Genomic DNA, 20,955 nt, shown 5'->3' on the forward strand with positions numbered 1-20,955 from the left:
CTTCCAGCATCTGGTAGCCCCAGGTGTTTATTTGTCTTACTTGGCTTTCAGATACATCTTCACACAGCTGCCTTCCTCCTGTGTGTCTCTCTGTCCTCCCCTTTTATGAAGGCAGCACTCAGATTGAACTAGGACCTCCCCTACTCCAGTGTGACCTCTGATCATTTAACTGATATTGCCTTTAAAGACCCTATTTCCAAACAAGGTCACATTCACAGATACTAGAGGTTAGAACTTAAACCTATCTTCTAGGGGAATCCAATTCAATCTATAACACCAGGCAAAACACGATGAAAAGAGCAATATGCTATGTCTTTATTTCACTTGCCACAGTGGTCATGGTGTAGAGTCTGTTGGTTTGAAGAATACTACTTTCAAGACCTTGTGTGATTGGATTCCTGAAAGATTCAGTAGAACCAAAGCACATAACTTCCAAAAGTTCAATTGTTAATATCTCTTATTTCTCTTGCTGTATGATCTATGAGCAGAACTACAATTTGTTTGCAAATTTTCAATGAACAACAGGTGATGCCTCTCTAAAGATAACCAATCTATGGAAGCTAAAACTCACTGCCGTGGAGTCAGATCTGACTCATAGCGACCCCTCCTTGGTTGCCAAAGTGGTATCACTACGGGAGTAGAATTTCCCAATCGTCCTTTTGTATATAGAGGCTGGTCATATGAATTCAGCCCAATGAGAAGCTTCAGCAAGTATCTGTAAATACTGGGACTGGTGGTATTTTTGTTTGCTAAATACTTAAATACTTCATTTCATCTGCAATAAAGACAGGGTTTTTATTGTTTTGCTTAGGTGCTGTAGAGTTGATTTTGACTCACAGTGAGCCCATGTAAGAGAGAAGAACTTCCCTAGAGGGTTTTCCAGGGTATAACCTTTACAGGAGCAGATCAGCAGGTCTTTCTCCCACAAAGCTACTGTGTGAACTTGAACCGTCAACCTTTCAATTAGGAGCTGAGTGCTTAACCAATGTGCCACCAGGGCTTTTTAAAGTACTACTCATTAAATGATTGCAAGCACTGGACTTACATCAAGTAACCACTGTTGATTAAGTGGTATTACTCAAAATCCATTATTGGAAATTAAGAGCAATGTTTGGTCTCAGGACACATCTAGATCAATTGATATAACATAATACATAAAGACAATGTTCTACTTTGGAGAATAGCATGTAGGGTCTTAAAGCTTGAGAGCAGCCATCTAAGATACAACTATTGGTCTCTTCTCATCTGGAGCAAAGGAGAGTGAAGAGAACCAAAGATTAAAGGAAGCAATTAATTCAAATACTAATGGCCCACATAAAACATAGCCTCCCACAATACTATTATATGCACAATTCTGCATTACCACTAATACCAAACACCAGACTACAGATAAATGCATAGACAGGTGAGAAGATCAGGTGGGGATAGGCAAACAGGAATATACCTAGACCAAGGATAGATTAACTGAAGATAATCTTACATATGTGCTTATGCTACAAAATTAGCCACATACATTACAGGAGCAACAGAAGACAGAGTAGGAGTAACTTCTCAGAGTCACCTTGAGATAGAGAGAGTCACTGGGCCTCCAAGTCAGGACCATAGTCTCAAGGGATATCATGCTCAATTGACACAACATAGTACATAAAAATTTTGTTCTACAACCTACTTTGGTGAATAGTGACTGGGGTCTTAAAAACTTTCAAGCAGCCATCTAAGATGCAACTAGTGTTCCCCTCTCATCTGAAGCAAAGAAGAGTAAAAATCAAAGGCATCTGAAACAATTAGTCCAAGGATAAGATGGACCACAAGGACCTCAACTTTCAGGTCACCAAAACCAGAAGAACTAGATGGTGCCTGGCTACCAATGCCAACCACTTGAAAAAGGATCAAAATTGGAGATCCTAGTTATAGTGGATGGAAAAATGTGGAACAAAATTCAAAAACACAAAAATGACCAGAATTACTGGTCTGATAGAGACTGGTAGAACCCCAGAGACTATGGCCCTGGGGTTACCCTTCAGGCCTAGAAATAGACTCACTTCAATGAAAGACCTATTGGGCAGAGCACCTACCCCAGGGCAATGTACCCACCTACTCTAAGGGGATGCATGCCTCAGAACAATCAGCTATGAGACATCAGAGGAGCAACATTCACATAAAGGGAAAGGTGAACAGACAGGAGTGCATAGTTAAGGAGTGCACAGGGAAGGTAGTCACACGGAGGGAGGAGAGGAGAGTTTTCTATGGTTGGGGATGGTAATAGGGGCCATGAAATCAAACATGCATGAACTGTTGAATGTAAAATAAATTTGATTTGTAAATTTGTACCCAAAGCACAACTTTAAAAAAAAGAAGAAGAAGGATAAGGACAAAGGGGGAAAAATGAAATTGGCAGGGTGGGGTGGGGTGGGGAACAGCCTCCTCCAGCCTGACACCAGAATAATGTCAGGCTACCACTATCAACTTGCTCTGACTAGAGACACAATAGAAGGTCTATTGTTAGAATGGGAGAAAATTTCAATGAACAGCAGGTGATGTTTAGAATGGGAGAAAAACATAGACAAAACACAAATTTACCAAAAAAAAAAAAAAGACCAGACTTAGGGTCTGATAGAGACTGGAGGAACCCCAGAGACTATTTTGCTAAGTCACCCTTCTAAGGTGGAACTAGCCTATAAAGTAAAAAGTAACATCTGTAAGGAATGTGCTCCTTAGAACAATCAACTAGACAAGACCAAAAGGGTAACATTTGCCCAAAGACAAAGATGAGAAGGCAGGAATGGGCAGAGAAACCATACCAATGGAAACAAAGAGCCCAGGGTGGAAATGGAGAAAGCACTGCCACATTGCAATTGGGGAGACTGCAACCAATGTCATGGAACAATTTGTGTATGAATAGAAAACTAATTTGCTGTGTAAACTTTCACCTAAAGCACAATAAAATGAGTAATGTTTGCATGGATATGGGTTGATATTTCCTATTACTGCTACTGAAGCTGATATATAACAAGTACTTCATTTTGCTTGCCATAAGGCTCAACTCTTATTACCACTGTAGTACAGAAAATAGATGCAAAATGGGGATTTTTTTCAAATTTCATGGAGAACTTACCCACCAAACCCCTGTGATTAAATTTGGGTCACATGCATTGAAAACAAAGGTTGGACATTTTATCAAAAGCCATTATTGTTGAAGGAAGCTGGGAAATGTCATTCTATTGACTCATGATTTCTTTCTCTTTCTTTCCCCTCTGGCTCAGAGAATCATGATGCTGCTTTATTTTGCTTTCAAAAATAGAACTTGACATTTCATAGAGAACTGTCACAACCAAACTCTTATATTTATAGTTTAGTACTAGACATTTTGAAGATTTCTGCCAATGTTGTTAGTTGTTGTTAAGTTCATTCCAACTCACGCTAACCCCATGTGTTACAGAGTATTACTGCTACATAGAGCTTTCTTGGTTGTGATCTTTACAGAAGTAGATTGCCAGGCCTTTCCTCCTTGGACCATTGGGTGGGTTTGAACTGCCAGACTTTATGTTATTAATCAGGTACAAACCATTTGTGCTACCCAGGGGCCTATACTTAGTATGTTGTTATTGTTGTTAGGTGTCGTCAAGTCAGCTCCAATACACTACTTAGTCCTGTGCCATTCTCACAATTCTTGCTATGTTTGAGCCCATCATAGCAGCCACTGTGCCAATACAACTTGTTGAAGGTCTTCTCCCTTTTTCCTGGCCCTCTACTTTATCACTTGGAAGGAACATTGGGCTATCTACTTCTGTAGTGATACCACCTCAGAAAGCCAAGGAGGGGTCGCTATGAGTCAGATCCAACTCAACGGCAGTGAGCCTAATTTATCAAGCATGATGTCCTTCTCCAGACACTGGTCCCTCCTGATAACATGACCAAAGTATGAGAGATGAAGTCTGGCCACTCTTGCTCCTAAGGAACATTCTGGCTGCACTTCTTCTAAGACAGATTTGTTTGTTCTTCTGGCAGTCCACAGTATATTCGATATTCTTTGCCAACACCACAATTCAACTGCATCTATTCTTCTGTGGTCTTCCTTTTTCATTGTCCAGCTTTCACATGCATATAACATATTGAAAAGACAATGGCTTGGGTCAGGTGCACCTTATTTTTCAAAGTGACATCTTTGTTCTTTAACATTTTAAAAAAAAAGATCATTTTACCAAGAATGATGTCCTTCTCCAGGGATGGGTCACTTCTGACAACATGATCAAAGTATATAGTATTGTTGCTGTTGTTGTTGTTGTTATGTACCCTCGAGTCGGACCCAACTCATAGCAACCCCTCCTTGGGTTTCAGAAGTAGATTGCCCAACCTTCCTTCTGAGGAGTAGCTGGTGGGTTTGAACCATCAGCCTTCTGGTTAACAGTCAAGTGCCTTAGGCACTATGTTACCAGAGCTCTCTCGCTATTGTTAAATTGCTTTAAATTAAATGATGAATACTTCAGTGAGGCTGATGTAAATCTCACAATCAGTATATTAATTTGTTTATTATTTTATTGTTATTTTATTAAGGAAATGAACTTGTAGCAATTAGAATGAATTCTCAGAAAGAAGGTCTAGATACACAATCTCCAGTATCTTGATTCTAATCTTAGAAGGAAAGCACTGTCTGGATGCCTCATACTACCTAAAGCCAGAAAAGGATGAAATTCACTGGTAACACCTTCCTTGCAAGTGCTAAGATTATGTTGTTGTTAGGTGCCATCCAGTCAGCTCTGACTGATAGTAACCCTATGCACAACAAAATAAAACACTGCCCAGTTCTGTGTCAGCCTCACAATCCTTGCTATACCTAAACCCATCATTGCAGCTACTGTGTCAATAGATCTCATTGAGGGCCTTCCCCTTTTTTATTGACCCTCCATTCTACCAAGCATAACATTCTTCTCCAAGGAATGGTCCCTTCTGGCATGACCAAATCAGGTGAGACCAAGTCTGGCCATTCTCTCTTCCAAGGAGCGTTCCAGCTGTACTTCTTCCAGGACAGATATGTTCATTCTTCTGATAGTCCATGGTACTTTCAGTATTCTTCACCAATACCACAACTCAAAAGCATCAACTCTTTGTCAGTCTTCCTTATTCATTGTCCAGCTTTCACATGCTCACAGTGACCCTTACTTGGGTTTCCGAGGCAGTATCTCTTCAGAAGTAGATTTCCCAGTCTTCCATCCAAGGAGTGGCTGGTGGGTTTGAACCACCAGCCTTCTGGTTAGCAGTCTAATGCCTTAGGCACTATGCCACCAGAGCTCCATATGCATATCAGGCTACTGAAAATACTATGGCTTGGGTTAGGTACACCTTAGTATTCAAAGAGACATCTTTGCCGTTCAGCACGTTAAAAAGATCTTTTGCAGCAGGTTTGCCCAGAGCATCGCAAAGTCTGATTTCTTGACTGCTGCTTCCATTGGTGTTGATTCTGAAACCAAATAATATGAAATCTTTGACAACTTCAATCTTTTCTCCATTTATTGTGATGCTGTTTATTGGTCCAGTTGTGAGGATTTTTGCTTTTTTTATGTTGAGGTGTAATCCATACTGCAGACTGTAGTCTTTATTCTTCATCAGTAAGTGCTTCAAGTCATCTTCACTTTCAGCAAGCAAAGTTGTGTCATCTGCTTATTGCAGGTTGTTAATGAGTCTTCCTCCAATCCTGATGCCATGTTCTTCCTCGTATAGTCCAGGTTCTTGGATTATTTATTCAGCATACAGAATGAATAAGTGTGGTGAAAGGATACAACCCTGACACACTTACTGATTTTAAACCATACAGTATCCACTTGTTCTTTAGAATGACAGTCTCCTGGTCTATGTACACATTCCTCATGAGCACAATTAAGTGCTCTGGAATTCTCATTCTTCTTAATGTTATCCATAATTTGTTATGATCCACACAATCAAATGCTTTAGCATAGTCAATAAAACACAAGTAAACATATTTCTGGTATCCTTTGCTTTCAACCAAGATCCATCTGACACCAGCAACGATACCCTTGTTCTGCATCCTTTTCTGATTCCAGCTTGCATTTCTAGAAGTTCTTGGTTAATATACTGCTGCAACTGTATTTGAATTATTTTCAGCAAGATTTTATTTGTATGTAATATAAATGATATTGTTCGATAATCTCCACATTCCGTGGGATCACCTTTCTTCGGGATGGTCACAAATATGGATCTCGTCTAGTCAGTTGGCCAGGTAGTCATCTTCCAAATTACTTGGAATAGATAAGTGAATGCCTCCAGAGCAGCATCCATTTGTTGAAACATCTCAATGAGTATTCAGTCAATTCCTGGAGCCTTGTTTTTCACCAATTCTTTCCATATAGCTTCTATTTCTTCCTTCAGTACCCTTGAATCTTGATCATAGCCATTTCCTGAAATAGATGTACATCAACAAATTCTGTTTGGTACAGCAACTCTGCATATTCCTTCCTTCTTCTTTTAATGTTTCCTGCATCATTCAATATTTTCCCTACAGAATCTTTCAATATTGCAATTCAAAGCTTGAATTTTTTTCTTCAGTTCTTTCAGCTTGAGAAATGTTGAGCATGTTCTTCCCTTTTGGTTTTCTAACTTTAGGTCTTTACACATTTCATGATAATAATTGACTTCATCTTCTCAAGCTGCTCTTTGAAATCCTCTGTTCAGCTCTTTTATATTTCCAATTCTGCAATTTGTTTTTCTACTCTCCATTCAAGAGCAAGTTTCAGAATCTCTTCTGACATCCATTTTGGTCTTTTCTTCCTTTCCTGTCTTTTTAATGACCTTTTGCTTTGTTCATGGATGATGTCCTTGATGTTATCCCACAATTCATCTGTCATTTGGCCACTGGTGTTCAATGTGTCACATCTATTCTTTGGATGGTCTCTAAATTCAGGTGAGATATGATCAAGATCATATTTTGGCTCTTGTGGATTTTTGTTAATTGTCTTCAGCTTCAACTTGAACTTGCATATGAGCAGTTGATGGTTTACTCCACAGTCAGCTCCAGGCCTTGTTTTGGGTAAAGATACTGAGCTTATCCATCACCTTTTTGCACAAATATAGTAGATCTGATTCCTGTGCATTCCATCTGGAGAGGTACACACGCATAGCCCCCATTTATGTTGTTGAAAAAAGGTATTTGCAAGGAATAAGTTGTTGGTCTAGCAAAATTTTATCATGCAATCTCCAGCGTCATTTCTATTACCAAGACCATATTTTCCAACTACCGGTGTTCTCAATTCCAACTTTAACATTCTGATCACCAATAATAATCAATACAGTTTGATTGCATGTTTGGTTCATTTCAGACTGCAGAGTTTGGTAAAATCTTAAATTTCTTCATCTTTGGCTTTGGCGGTTGATACATAAATTTGAATAATAGTAGTATTTACTCGTCTTCCTTGTAGGCATATAGATATTATACTTTCACTGACAGCATTGTACTTCAAGACAGATCTTGAAATATTCTTTGTGATGATAAATGCCACACCATTCTTCTTTAATTTGTCATTCTCAGCTTAGTAGATCATATAATTGTCTGATTCAAAATAACCAAAACTAGTCCATTTCAGCTCACTAATCCCCAGGATATTGATCTTTATGGGTTCCATTTCATAATTTTTCTAGATTCAGACTTCATACATTCCATGTTTGGATTACTAATGAATGTTTGCAGCTGTTTCTTCCTATTTTGAGTCATGCCACATCAGCTAATGAAAGTTCCAAAAGCTTTACTCCATCCACATCATTAAGGTTGACTCTACTTTGAGGAGGTAGCTCTTCCCTAGTAGTATTTTGAATGACTTCTTATCTGAGGAACTATATCAGACAATGTTTCAGGGCTATTCATAAAATTTTCCAGTAATATATGGGACAGTGTTTCATTGCTGCTCATAAGAGTTTCACTGGCCAATACTTTGAGAAGTGGATGGCCCCTTCCTTCTTCCAATGTCTTAGTCTGGCAGCTCTGCTGAAATCTGACTACCAAGGGTGACCCTGCTGATATTTTAAATACCAGTGGCATAGCCTCCAGCTTCACAGCAACATGCAAGCCACCACAGTAAGACAAACTGACACGAGTGGTGGAAGAAGATTATAGTACTGTTAAAATTTTCAGTAAGTGGAATTGCAGTGAGTAGTGAGAGATATGGATGGGTGAGCATAAAACATTGCTGAGTTTCCATGCTGGCCATATAGCATTGACAGAAGAAGGTTGCCAGTATAGCTATTTATGTCTAGAACTAGAATTGCTTGTGCTTTTAACTCATTCTCATGGAAATGTCATGGGATTCACACAAGAAACTTACAAACTTTTTTCCAGTGAATAAATTAATATTGATGATTTGAATTTCATAGCTCATAAACTGAAGAAGTTAACATAGGACTTTACTGTATGTCAGTTCTTGCTATAGGAAAGCATTGATAAAACCCCTGAACATTATTTTCTTGTAGAATACAACTTGCTGCTCTCTGATTCCCAAAGTAACTTTGTCCCTTACCACACTCCACCTTTGCAGCACTCTTGTTAAATATCTCCCTTTCCTCTGGGACTGTGAGTTCCAAGGAGCGAGACTGCATGTCTGTTTTGTTCACTGCCATGTCCCAAGTACCCAGCACACACTTGGTGCATCAGAAGTGCTCAGAAAAATGTTATCTTAGTAATGGATGCAAATCTATTTTCAAAGACCGCAACTAGGAGTATATGAACAATGAACTAGTCCAGTGCAGAATTCCAAATAATTTATGTAGATACTCCACCATCAAGAAGATGGAGCAGAGCTTCCCATTCCTTAAGTGTACAAAAAACCAAACCATACTCACTGCCATGGAGTCAGTGGTGCACATAGTGACTTCCTTCCAAAGAGTACAACATGAAAAGGGGAAAAAGGAGTATGTTTACAATGGAGAAACTTGAGAAACTCCTTCACCAAGTAATCAAGGTCAACATCAACAGTGATAAATCATGTGGATAGTATGTACCTTGATGAGATATGACAGATTTTCCTTCACAAAACAAATAATCCCAGTCTCATCATGAGAAATATATCAGACAAATACCAATTGAGTGTCATTCTAAAAAGTACCTGACAAGTACTTCTCAAAACTGTCCAGATCATTAAAAACAAAGAAAGTCTCAGACACCATCACAGCCAAGAGGCATCTTGAGACATGATGATTAAATGTAATAGTATACCTTGGAATTTGAACTTGGAATATAAAAAGGACATTATGTAAAAACTAAAGAAATCTGTATAAAGCATAACAAAAAAATTGTCTTAGGCTGAGTTCTCTGGAGAAGCAAAGCTAGTGAAACAGAGAGAGAGAGAGATAGAAATTAATTTATCTCAAGGAAATGGCTCATGCAGTTGTAGAGGATGGCAAATTCCAAGTCCATGGGTCAACCATCAAGCTGGAGGCTTCTTCTGATTCATGCAGCTTCAGGGGCTGACAAACCCAAGATTAGCAGACAATATAGCAAGCTGCTGGCTTTGGAGACTGACAAATCCAAAATCAGCAAGTAAATGGCAGATTATTGACTCCATAGGCTGTGAAGGCAGTAATCCCAAGATCAGCAGGACATATGGCCAGCCAGTGGGTTTAGTCCAGGAACCAGAGATGATTATGAGCCAGATGTAAGATCCAGATCCAGCAGAAAGCCATAGAATTTTGCCAGGATGTCCACATATATGTTGGAACCAGGCCACACTCCTGAGGAAACTCCTTTTCAATTGACTGGCTGCTCATAGCAGATCTCATCATGGAGGTCATTATATTATATCAGATCTCATCATGGGAGATTACTCCAAAACCAAAACCAAACTCATTGCCATTGAGTAGGATCCAACTCATAGCAACCCCTCTTTGTATTTCCAAGGCAGTATCACTATGGAAGAAGATTGCCCAATCGTCCTACCAAGGAGTGGCTGGTAGGCTTGAACTACCAGCCTTCTGGTAAGCAGTCAAATGTCTTAGGCACTATGCCACCAGACCTCCTGGGAGATTACTACATAACAGTAATTCTAAACCACTTAGAATCATGGCCCAGCCAAGCTGACACATAACTTCAACTATCTCACCATTGTTCCAACAATGAGTCAATTCCAACTCATGGTAATCCTATGAGCTGCATTCAAACCATCACCTAGGGACCACCTCAAATAAAGTATGGACCTTACTTAAAAATAATGTGCTAGTATTGATTCATTAATTGTAACAAGTGCACTATAATAAAGTAAGAAGTAAATTATAGGGAACACTGGATACTGGATTAATAGGAACTCTCTGTACTACCTTTAAAATTTTTCTGTCAATTTAAAATTGTTCTAAAATTAAAGTTTATTTTGGGGAGTCATTTGTTTAGGAAGCATAAACAGAAAGTAAGGAAAATTTGGCAAGGATTATGGGTGATGGTTGCACAACATGAGTATAATTGAGGTCACCTGAAAAATGTTGACTCAACAAGTGTTATGTTTTATATATATATATATATTATAACAATAAAAATGAAGTTTATTTTTGAAAAATGAACTAGTAGTTATGCTATCTTTCACTCAAACGTAGTCTCAGATTTATTAAGCATTGATAGACACTTCCAAACAACACTCTTATAAAATTTGAAACTGTTCTGTAAAGTTTGTATTTCAGCAATCCTTGAAAACTCAAGTAATCCTTGCTAACAATTATATACAAGTTTTATTCTTGCAGGAAAAAATTCTTATTGATGGTTTGATCTTTAATGATTTGAAGTTTATATACTTATTCATTGTTCTCCTGCATTAGCTATAAGTAAGTACGCATTCATTCATATAAATAGCCAAATACTGTTTTTTTTTTTTTTTTACAGGATTAGAATTCAAGCACTAGAGTTTGTTGGTTATCTCTGAAACTTCAAAAACTTGTAAAATCTACTCCCTGCATATCTGTTTTCTATATAAAACAAAACCCAAAAACCACTGCAAAGAAGGTGTTAACATGCAGTATGCTATTTAAAATTGAATATCTCTGCTCTTTTTGGAATAGCAATAAATGTGTATTGCTAAAGGATTGTGAGATTGTGACTACAATAGAAGTCAGCAGTGAGACTGAGGTTAGAGTACTATTAGGTAATATTACGACCAGGGCTCAAATATTTTTCCCTACACTAGAGATTCCCCAAGAGAAAGTATGATGGAAAATTGAAGACAAAAGTAGTACTCTAAGCACTGTTATCTAGGGCTTGAATCTCATATCTCAGTGTAGACATCTCTAGTAAACTGGGCTGGATGGGCCACATTGAGTAGCGCTATCTATTAAGCAAAAAAAAAAAAAAAAAAATCAGTTTTATTGAGTCTTTTCCGTGCCTAAGGCATTTGACTGCTAACCAAAAGGCTGGCGGTACTAACGCACCAGCTACTCCTCAGAAGAAAGATTGGGCGATCTAGGAAACCCAAGGAGGTATCACTATGAGTCAGATCTGACTCAATGGAAGTGAGTTTGGTTTGTTTTGGTTTATTCTGAGTCATGGTGGCTCTGTGTATTTTAGAATAGGACTGCTCTCCACAGGGTTTTCAAAGGATGAGATCTTTTGGAAACAAATCACTAAGCCTTTCTCCCAAGATGCCTCTGGGAGGATTTGAATGGCCAATCTTTAGGTTAATAGCCAAGAGTTTAACTGCTTGTGCCCCCCAGGAACTCTATATCTTAAACTAGTAATGTCTAAATAGATTGAGAAAAAAGCAGGATCACAATCTATTTCTCCAAAAACCCCAACCTGATGTCTATGATTTCAGGCAAATTCAGGAGGAAATATAACCAAAAAAAAAAAAAAAAAAAGACAGTCAACACAGAGATAGCATTTCTTCCCATTGCTCATCACCAAGCCTGCCCAGGCTGGCTATACATATTGCTATATGTATGAAAGAGAGAGGATAGAGAGAAAAAACAGATGGTAACCCAAAACCAAAACCTACCACCATTGAGTCAACTCCAACCCTATAAGACAGAGTAGAACTGCACCATAGGGTTCCCAAGGCTATAGATCTTCATGGAAACAAATTGCTTCATCTTCCTCCCACAGAACAGCTGGTAGGAGCCTCATGGAGTAGTGGTTAAAGCATTCAGCTGCTAAACAAAATGTTGGCAGTTAGAACCCACTAGCTGCTCCCCAAGAGAAAGACGAGACAGTCTGTTTCCATAAAGATTTACAGTCTTGGAAACCCTATGGGGAAGTTCTACTCTGTCCTATAGGGTCACAGTGAGTCAGAATCTACTTGATAGCAGTGGGTTAGACAGAAGACAGTGGTATAGAAAACGACATAATATATGTAAAACAATGCCTCACACATAATAAGCACAAACTAAATGTCTGCTAGTATTATAATCGCTATTATATAACTGAGTCTTCTCTCTTCTAGAGAAACATCTTGGCCCTTGACCATTCCAACCACATAGAAACAAAACGACTTAGAAAGGATAGCTATGATTTCTCCCAATGAAAATACCTCTGGGCTCTGTAGAAGAAAGAAGAGAGAATCCATTACATACATGTACAGTGACCTTTTAACACACAAGAAATCCACCTCACAGCAAAAGTGACCTAATCTGTATCCTTGTCTGTGGTCAATTCTTATCAATTTGAAGAGAGACACAGAAGGAAAGCCTGAACTCCTTATCCTAGTGGTAAACTTTATAAATGGCAACAAAAGCCCAGTTCTCACAAAGTAAGAGTTGTTGGAGACATAAGTATCAATGAAGCAGTTACATAACATTTCATTGCACTTCAGCCATAATTGTATTCACCGAGGATAAACTTCCCCACAATGATATCCCAGATCTTCCTAAATTGTAAGAAATCTATTCCAGACATTCCCTGTGAATATACTTCCTATTTCTTGTGACAGGTGAAATGGAGGAGCTAGCACACTCTCCCTTGAGCTCATCCCCAGCTGGAACAAGTAAGTACTCACAGGACCATTGGTCTGGATTGCGAGAAGCAGAATGTATGTTCTACTTGAAAATTCTGGGGATCTACATAAACAAATAGGAGCTCTGGTAGTGTAGCGCCTAGGGCACTTGACTGCTAACCAGAAGGCTGGTGGTTCAAACCTACTAGCCACTCCTCGGAAGGAAGGTTGGGCAATCTAGTTCCGTAGTGATACCACCTTGGAAACCCAAGGAGGAGTCACTATGAGTCAGGTCTGACTCGACGGCACATAACAACAACAACACAAAAATAATCCAGTATTTGCTGTGTGACCTTTTCAATACCAAAAAAGAAAAAATAGTAGTTGGCAAACTAATTCATTGTTCTCAAAGGCTGGCTGGAGAAAATGGTCAGAGAAGCTTCTTAACGTTACTCACAATATCGAGGGCAGGAATCAAAGCTCTGAATCTTGTGCAGTCCTCCCTGAAATGTCAAGGAATCTGCAACAGCAAGTCTGTGTATTTTTGTATTCTGCCAAAAAATAAGTCACAATACCATGAAATTCCTAGCAGCAAAAATAAAAATTAAGCCTTCTATAGTATTGAAAATAACTTCTCAATACTGCAAGAAATCCAGACCAATTGTTTCTGTGTTTCCTGTGAACAAACCTGTGCTAATAATATGAGTTACTGGGTGAATATAGTTCATATGTACCCTATCATTGCATCTTCCCAACTATATCACTTTCTGATAGATTCTTACAAACTTTGCTAACATTTTCTAGGTGGTAAGTTCAGCACTAGAATTTGTGTGACTTGGTTCTCCCAGAATATTCAAGGAATCAAGATCAAATACTCACAGTTCTGATCCTTATAAATTAGCTGGGGCTTACAATATGAGCTCCAAAGTTTACAAAATGCAAGCACTAATGCAAGCATTAGGAGCTCTGGTAGCATAGTGCCTAAGGCACTTGACTGCTCACCAGAAGGCTGGCGGTTCAAACCCACCAGCCACTCCTCGGAAGGAAGGTTGGGCAATCTACTTCCGTAGTGATACTGCCTTGGAAACCCAAGGAGGGGTCACTATGAGTCGGGCCGACTCTACGGCAAACAACAGCAACAACACAATGCAAGCATTAAGCACATTGTAAGCAGCAGAGTGCCTCTGTTCTTTTTGATGTTGCAATTGTGTTCATTTCCCCCTTAAGCTTAAAGGGATCCACTCCATTGCTCTCTGTCATTTCACTTCCCATAAGCAAAAGGACAATTTTCTTATTTTCATTTTAAGCTTTGTAGCAAGTGCAGGGAAGGCATTAACAGCCCTAGAAAGCCAGCATTCAAATAAGCTTCCACATGTTGGCCTGTTTTGTTTAGAGCCAGCCTCAAAGTTCTGGATCTTCTCCCAAACTTTGAAAAGTGTACACCAGCTGCTTCATTCAAGTCTGTTTAAAAGAAAAAAAAAAAATCATTCTCAAAGTTTTATGGTCACCAAATATCGGCATATTTTCTTTGCCCAAAGAAACCTCCAGACATTGTTCTCTCTGTGCAAGTAAAAGGTACAAGGAGAGGAGTTTGCCTCACTCAGTTCCAAGAGAATCATAAAGGAATTGGCTCTAGGTGTTCTCTGCAAGGCTACTACCAGAAATCAAATCATTAATGCAAAATATGTTTGGGGACAGTAAAATGCTGGGATTAGCATGTTAATTAATTACTCAGTTTAGTAGCTATTTCAACTAGAAAGCCCTGGCCTTGTTCTCTGACCAAAGAATGGAGTTCAAGCTCATTCAGGTATTTCTATAATCCCAGAAGACTTAAAACTTCCGTGAATTCCTACTAGTTTCCCCTATGGACAAGTAGAATTACCAATATTCATAACTAATGCATTATTACACATTGTGCTAAGTTTTATGAAGGGAATGAACATAGTGGTGAGAGAGATAACAATTGTAGGAAACAGTGGAGGAATAAACTACTTAGGAGGGTCAGAATGAAAAAACTGGAATGGCCTGATGTGACTCTTTGTCAACTATGAAGAAATCACCTACATCTTCCAAGTGCATTTCTAGGGAGCAAAGCAAGGTGAGTAGGGGGCCCTGCAGTGATCATCTTATTGGGATTTTGAACAGTACTTCTCCTGTCTTTGCTAGAAGAAGGGCATTGATGGGCTTCCTAACATCTCTGTCATTGGCTAAGATTAGACTCACAGGCAAATCTTGGTATACGCTTTTGTTCTCAAAATTTCAAAGATTCCCTTTGAGTGATTCCATTTCTTGGACTCTTCTCAAGAACAAGCAGGATTGGTGTATAAGCTTTGAAGAAGGTGAAATGCAAGCAGGAATAGACTCTTAGTGAGCCTTAGTCCCTGCTATAGGGAGTACAGATAAAAGCTTGTACAACATACGATGAATACTTGGGATTAGATTTTATGTGGGAAACCCCTACTACACACACACACACACACAATAATCCACTCACACAAAAGCTTTAGTAGCTAATATGGACTTTTCTAAAGATCTCGAAAAGGAGACATTGGAGGGATATGTGTTACATCATATTGACCAGGACACTCCTTAAAATCCTCATTAAAGGTCCTCTGATGCCCCAATTCCTGTGCCCAGTCTGCATACTCAAAACCATCACTGGACTCCTCCCGTTAACTGGATTCAGTCTCCTAGGAGTTAGGTAGACACCATCTTTTAGTATATTAATATGGTCTAGGCTATCTCCTGAAGGATTCTCACTCATGGTAGCTCATTTTTCTAAACAAATTTAGTAGTCTTAAAAAAAAAAAAAGAATTTTGATGAATGAAACTGACTCTCTAATTACATCCATAAAGGCAACTGAATAATCAAAACAGAAAGAAAATCAAGCATGGTTAGTGCAATCATCAGCAGTAAGTAACCCAATTTGAAAAGTAAGAGTCATGATTACAGTAGCTACAGCCCCTTGGTTCCATTGACAGTAGAGCCCCAGCCAGTGATTGGGAGTACATTGGAAACAGGATCAAGACACCTGGAGAAAGGGGTCCCTAGAAGTCAGCTGGGTATCAAGACCGGGCTAAATGAAATTTGAAGTAGGGCTGCAGTCCCAGATGAGAAATAAAAGCTGCAGTCTAGTCTTAAAGAGCTGGAGAAGTAGGTGATTGAATGGTTCATGGTTATCCAGGAATCATATATAGCCATAAGGTCAATGGAAATCAAAGATTTCATTCCTGAGAATCTTTCTGCTTCACACATGATCAGCTCAAAATTGGAGCATTCTGAACCAGGTTGTGGAAAACATCAATGACTTCACCAGAGTGGGCTTGGGAAAGACAAAGCCTTCAACATAAAGGAATAGCCATTGAAAACTATCATTAAGCAACAACAAGGGAAAAGCTGATGGTAAACTGTTAATTGAAAAAAGTAAAATGCTAAGTTCTCCTCAAGACACTCCAGAGAATCAAGTACAAAATCTGATCAGGGAGGAAATAATTTATATTCCAAAAGAATTACAGGACTGTGCTAATGTGTATCACCTGGTATTATATGTGTAGGAAGGGATTACAAAGATGCTAGATCAGGGAGGATAGGCCATAACATGGGATTGAGCTAAATGTACTGATATGGGTAAAATTACCAGAGATGTGGTATTTAATGGGTTAGCTACTGCAACTGGAAATGGTTCTAACAGGCTGTTTGGCTGGAAGATTGAAACTTGGACTCAGTGGTAGCTTACTTCACTGAGAATGGGATAACCAGAGCTTTCCTGGCATAATAAAGAGGGGCCAATCCAAAGATTTAGGGTGTAGGAAGGTTGGAGTGGATTTTTCATACACAGTCTTCACACCTATCCCAGCCCTCCTACATTCCCCATTAGGGCTCAGAAGACACTCCCTTCAGTAAGGTTTTGAGAATAGTACTAGGGAGTGAAGCAATGGTATCCTTACAAAACTCTTCAGGATGCCAAGGTGACAGGAGATGCCTCTATCGAAATAGGCTCTCTGATTTCAGTGGAATGATGAGATCCCAGAGTAGCAGGGGCCAAGGGCAGCAATTAACTGTCAGAGACAAGGTGGGTACACTTAGCATATTAGGCAGCAAGAACAATGTGGTCAATCCATAACATGCTACACACAAACATTGTTCTACATCCTACTTTGGCAAGTAGTAACTAAGATCTTAAAAGCTTGCAATGATGGGTCTCTCCTCATCCAGAGCAAAGAAGAATAAAGAAAACCAAAGAAGCATGGAAACAATTAGTCCAAAAGACTGGTACATCATGTGATCCTCAGACTATATGACTATCAGACCAGAACTAGATGGTACCCAACTACCACTATCAACCACTTGGAAGAAGATCTATGTAGGAGATCCTGGATAGAGGGAGAGAACAATGTGGAACAAAACTCAAAATCATTAAAAAAAAAAAAAAAAGATGGGGGCGGGGGAACCAGGTATGTTGGTCTGATAGAGCCTGGTGGAACCCATGAGACTATGGCCTCTAGCTGCCCCTCCAGTCTGGAATTGAACCCAGTCCTGTAGCTTCCAGCCAAACAAAAGACAGGCGTATGAGCTGAACATTCACATTAGGTACATAGATACACTCCTTTGAGAGATCAATCATGGAAAAATAGAAGAGCTGTGTATGCACAGAGAAACAGCTCAGTGGCAGGAGTGCATAGAAGGAAAGGACACAGGAAAGAGGTATCTATGGGTAGGAAATGGGAAGAGAGCTGTTGCACTGTGGAAACTGCAATCAATGTCATGAGACAAAGTGTATGTGAACTACAGTATGGAAAATGAATTTGCTCTATAAACTTTCACCCAAATCACAATAAAAATTAAAAAAAAAAGAATGTAGCCAGTCAGAATGTTTTTAACCTGCATGAAACTTTAAGAGTAGCTAATTGATTACAGTGTCCTTGGAAATGGAATAGATGGGCAGACTACCAATATATTTTTTGGTCTTTATAATAGAAAAAATATATATATATCTAATAGTCAGAAACCTGACTTAAATCATCACAATGGAGAGTCACAGATTATATCTCAGTTTCTAGACCCAAGTTTTGATTGAAGAGGACACAAAGTCACCTTAAAGGAGGACCCTGCAACACTATCATAAGTATAAACTCCTTCAAGACTCTCCTAAAGAACATATAATCATAATAAATAGTGATTACTCACTGGAAAAGAATGCCCAGAACTTCTGGGGATTAAGAGACATTCTTTTGGAATTGATGCCTATTCCTAATATTTGTGGGACCAACCAGTTAAACTGGCAGAATATAATATTGTTGTTGTTAGTGCGGTCGAGTCAGTTCCAACTCATAGCTACTCTATGTACCACAGAACAAAATGCTGCTTAGTCTTGCACCATCCTCACAATCCTTGCTGTGCTTGAGCGCATCGTTGCAGCCACTGTGTCAATCCATCTTTCTGACAGTCTTCCCTTTTTCACGGACTCTCTACTTTACCAAGCATATCATTCTCCAGCGACTGGTCCCTTAGACAACATAACCAAAGTACATTGAAGTCTGGCCGTTCTTGCTTCTAAGGAGCATTCCGCTGCACTTCTACCAAGATAGATTCATTTGTCTTCTGGCAGTGCATGGTTTTTTCAGCGTTCTTTGTCAGCACCACAATTCATGTGGTAATTCAGCCAGGTTATAACAGTTGACTAATAAATGGAAATTCAATTCAAGTTCAAATCACAGTGGGCCCAGTAGGTCCAAGGACAATCCCTACAGCCATTTCTTCATTTCCTGAATATATAATTGCAACTGTGCCAATCAATAACTGAAGGAATTCACACATTGGCTCTCTGACCCAGGGAATGAAGCTATTGTGGTAGAAAAGGCTAAGCACAAGTCCCTAAAACATCCTCTGTCTACTAGGATAGTAAATAAAGCAAAAGCTACACTACATTCCTAGAGGACTTTGCAGAAGGTGTGTGCTGCCATCAAAGACTTGGCAGAAGGGGTAATGATACCTATCATTTTTTTCATTAACATATCTGCTTAGCCAGTCTAGAAGGTGGATAGACCTTCAGGAATGAAGATTATTATAAACATAAACAGGTGCTGACTTCTACTGCAACTGCTGCTACAGATGTGAAAATTTCCTGGAGCAAATCTGCACAAGTTATTACATCTGGTGTGCAGCGCACAATGTGGCAGATGCTTTGTTTTCTCCAAACACCACAAGAAGTAATTTGTTTTAACTGACTGGGCCAACTGTCCACCTTCAAGCCTTGCCTAAGGGTAGATTTTGTGATGGACTTGATATCCTATAGAAATCATTTTTGTCTACTATTGACATTATGCAGATTGGATCTTGGCTGAAAGCAGAGACTATCAGAACGTTTACTTGGATTTAATTCACTGCACAGGCATCCAACTATGTGGATCATAACAAACTATGGATAACATTGCAAAGAATGGAAATTCCAGAACCCTTAACTGTGCTCATGAGAAACCTTATATAGGTCCAGTGGTAGTCTTTCGAACGGAACAAGGGAATACTGCATGGCTTGAAATCAGGAAAGGTGTGTATCAGGGTTGTATTCTTTCACCATACTTATTCAATCTGTATGCTGAATAAACAATAGGGGAAGTTGGACTATATGAAGAAGATGAGACATCAGAATTGAGGGAAGACTCATTAACAACCTATTATATGCAGATGACACAACCTGGCTTGCTGAAAGTGAAGAGGACATGAAGCACTTACTAAAGAAGATTGGAAACTACAGTCTTCAGTATGGATTACACTTCAACATAAAGAAAACAAAAATCCTCACAACTGTACCAATAAGCAACATCATGGTAAATGGAGAAAAGATTGAAATTGCCAAGGATTTCATTTTACTTAGATCCACAATTAATGCCTATGGAAGCAAAAGTCAAGAAATCAAATGACATCTTGCAAATCTGCTGCAAAAGACCTCTTTAAAGTGTTTTAAAAAAAAAAAGATGTCACTTTGAGGACTAAGGTGAGCCTGACCCCAAACCATAGTATTTTCAATTGTCTCATGTATGTGTGAAAGCTGAGCAATAAGTAAGGAAGACCAAAGAAGAACTGATGCCTTTGAACTATGGTGTTGGCAAAGAATATTAAATAGACCATGGACTGCTAGAAGAATGAACAAATCCATCCCAGAAGAAGTACAGCCAGAATACGCCTTAGAAGCAAGGATGGCAAGACTTCATCTCACATACTTTGGACATGTTATCAGGAGGGACCAGTCCCTGGAGAAGAAGTTGTTGTTGTTGTTGTTGTTATGTGCCGTCGAGTCGGCCCCGACTCATAGCGACCCCTCCTTGGGTTTCCGAGGCAGTATCACTACGGAAGTAGGATTGCCCAACCTTCCTTCCGAGGAGTGGCTGGTGGGTTTGAACTGCCAGCCGTCTGGTTAGCAGGCAAGTGACTTAGCCACTATGCTACCAGAGCTCCCGGAGAAGAAGTAGAGGATCAGTAAAAAGGGGGAAGACCTTCAACCAGATGGAATGACACAGTGGCTGTAACAGGGGGCTTAACCATTGCAGTGATTATGAAGATGGCACAGGACCAAGCAGTGTTTCATTCTGTTGTACATGGGCCACTATGAGTTGGCACTGACTCAACAGCACCTAACAACCACAGACTGGACTTACTGAAGAGGAAATAGCAAGTATCTTAGTTGTCTTAGCAAGAAGACAATTGCAAACCAGAGGATGAGAGGTAGATAAACCCTATGAAAATTCAGGGGTCTGCCACCTTAGCAACATTTCTAGGGGTTCTGTGGTCTAAACAGAGCATGTTGGGACATCTTCTGCCCACCTCTTACCTTCCACCTCTTCCCACTAAAAGTAATACAAATAAAAATAATTCTTTTTTACTTTAGAGGGAATATACCATATGTAATATGCTATGATCACCCATTTACCCATCAGGCTTCTAATTTTTAATGGGATTTGGAAGACAAGAGGGCTCTGGAGTCGGCCCTACGATCTAGAATATTCACAATATTTGAAGTTTCTTTTGGAATTAGAGGTAGCCCCTAGTTGG

The sequence above is a fragment of the Orycteropus afer genome, unplaced genomic scaffold (assembly GCF_000298275.1).
Source record: "Orycteropus afer afer isolate SDZICR_OR568_19922 unplaced genomic scaffold, OryAfe1.0 scaffold00053, whole genome shotgun sequence".
Taxonomy (NCBI): domain Eukaryota; kingdom Metazoa; phylum Chordata; class Mammalia; order Tubulidentata; family Orycteropodidae; genus Orycteropus; species Orycteropus afer.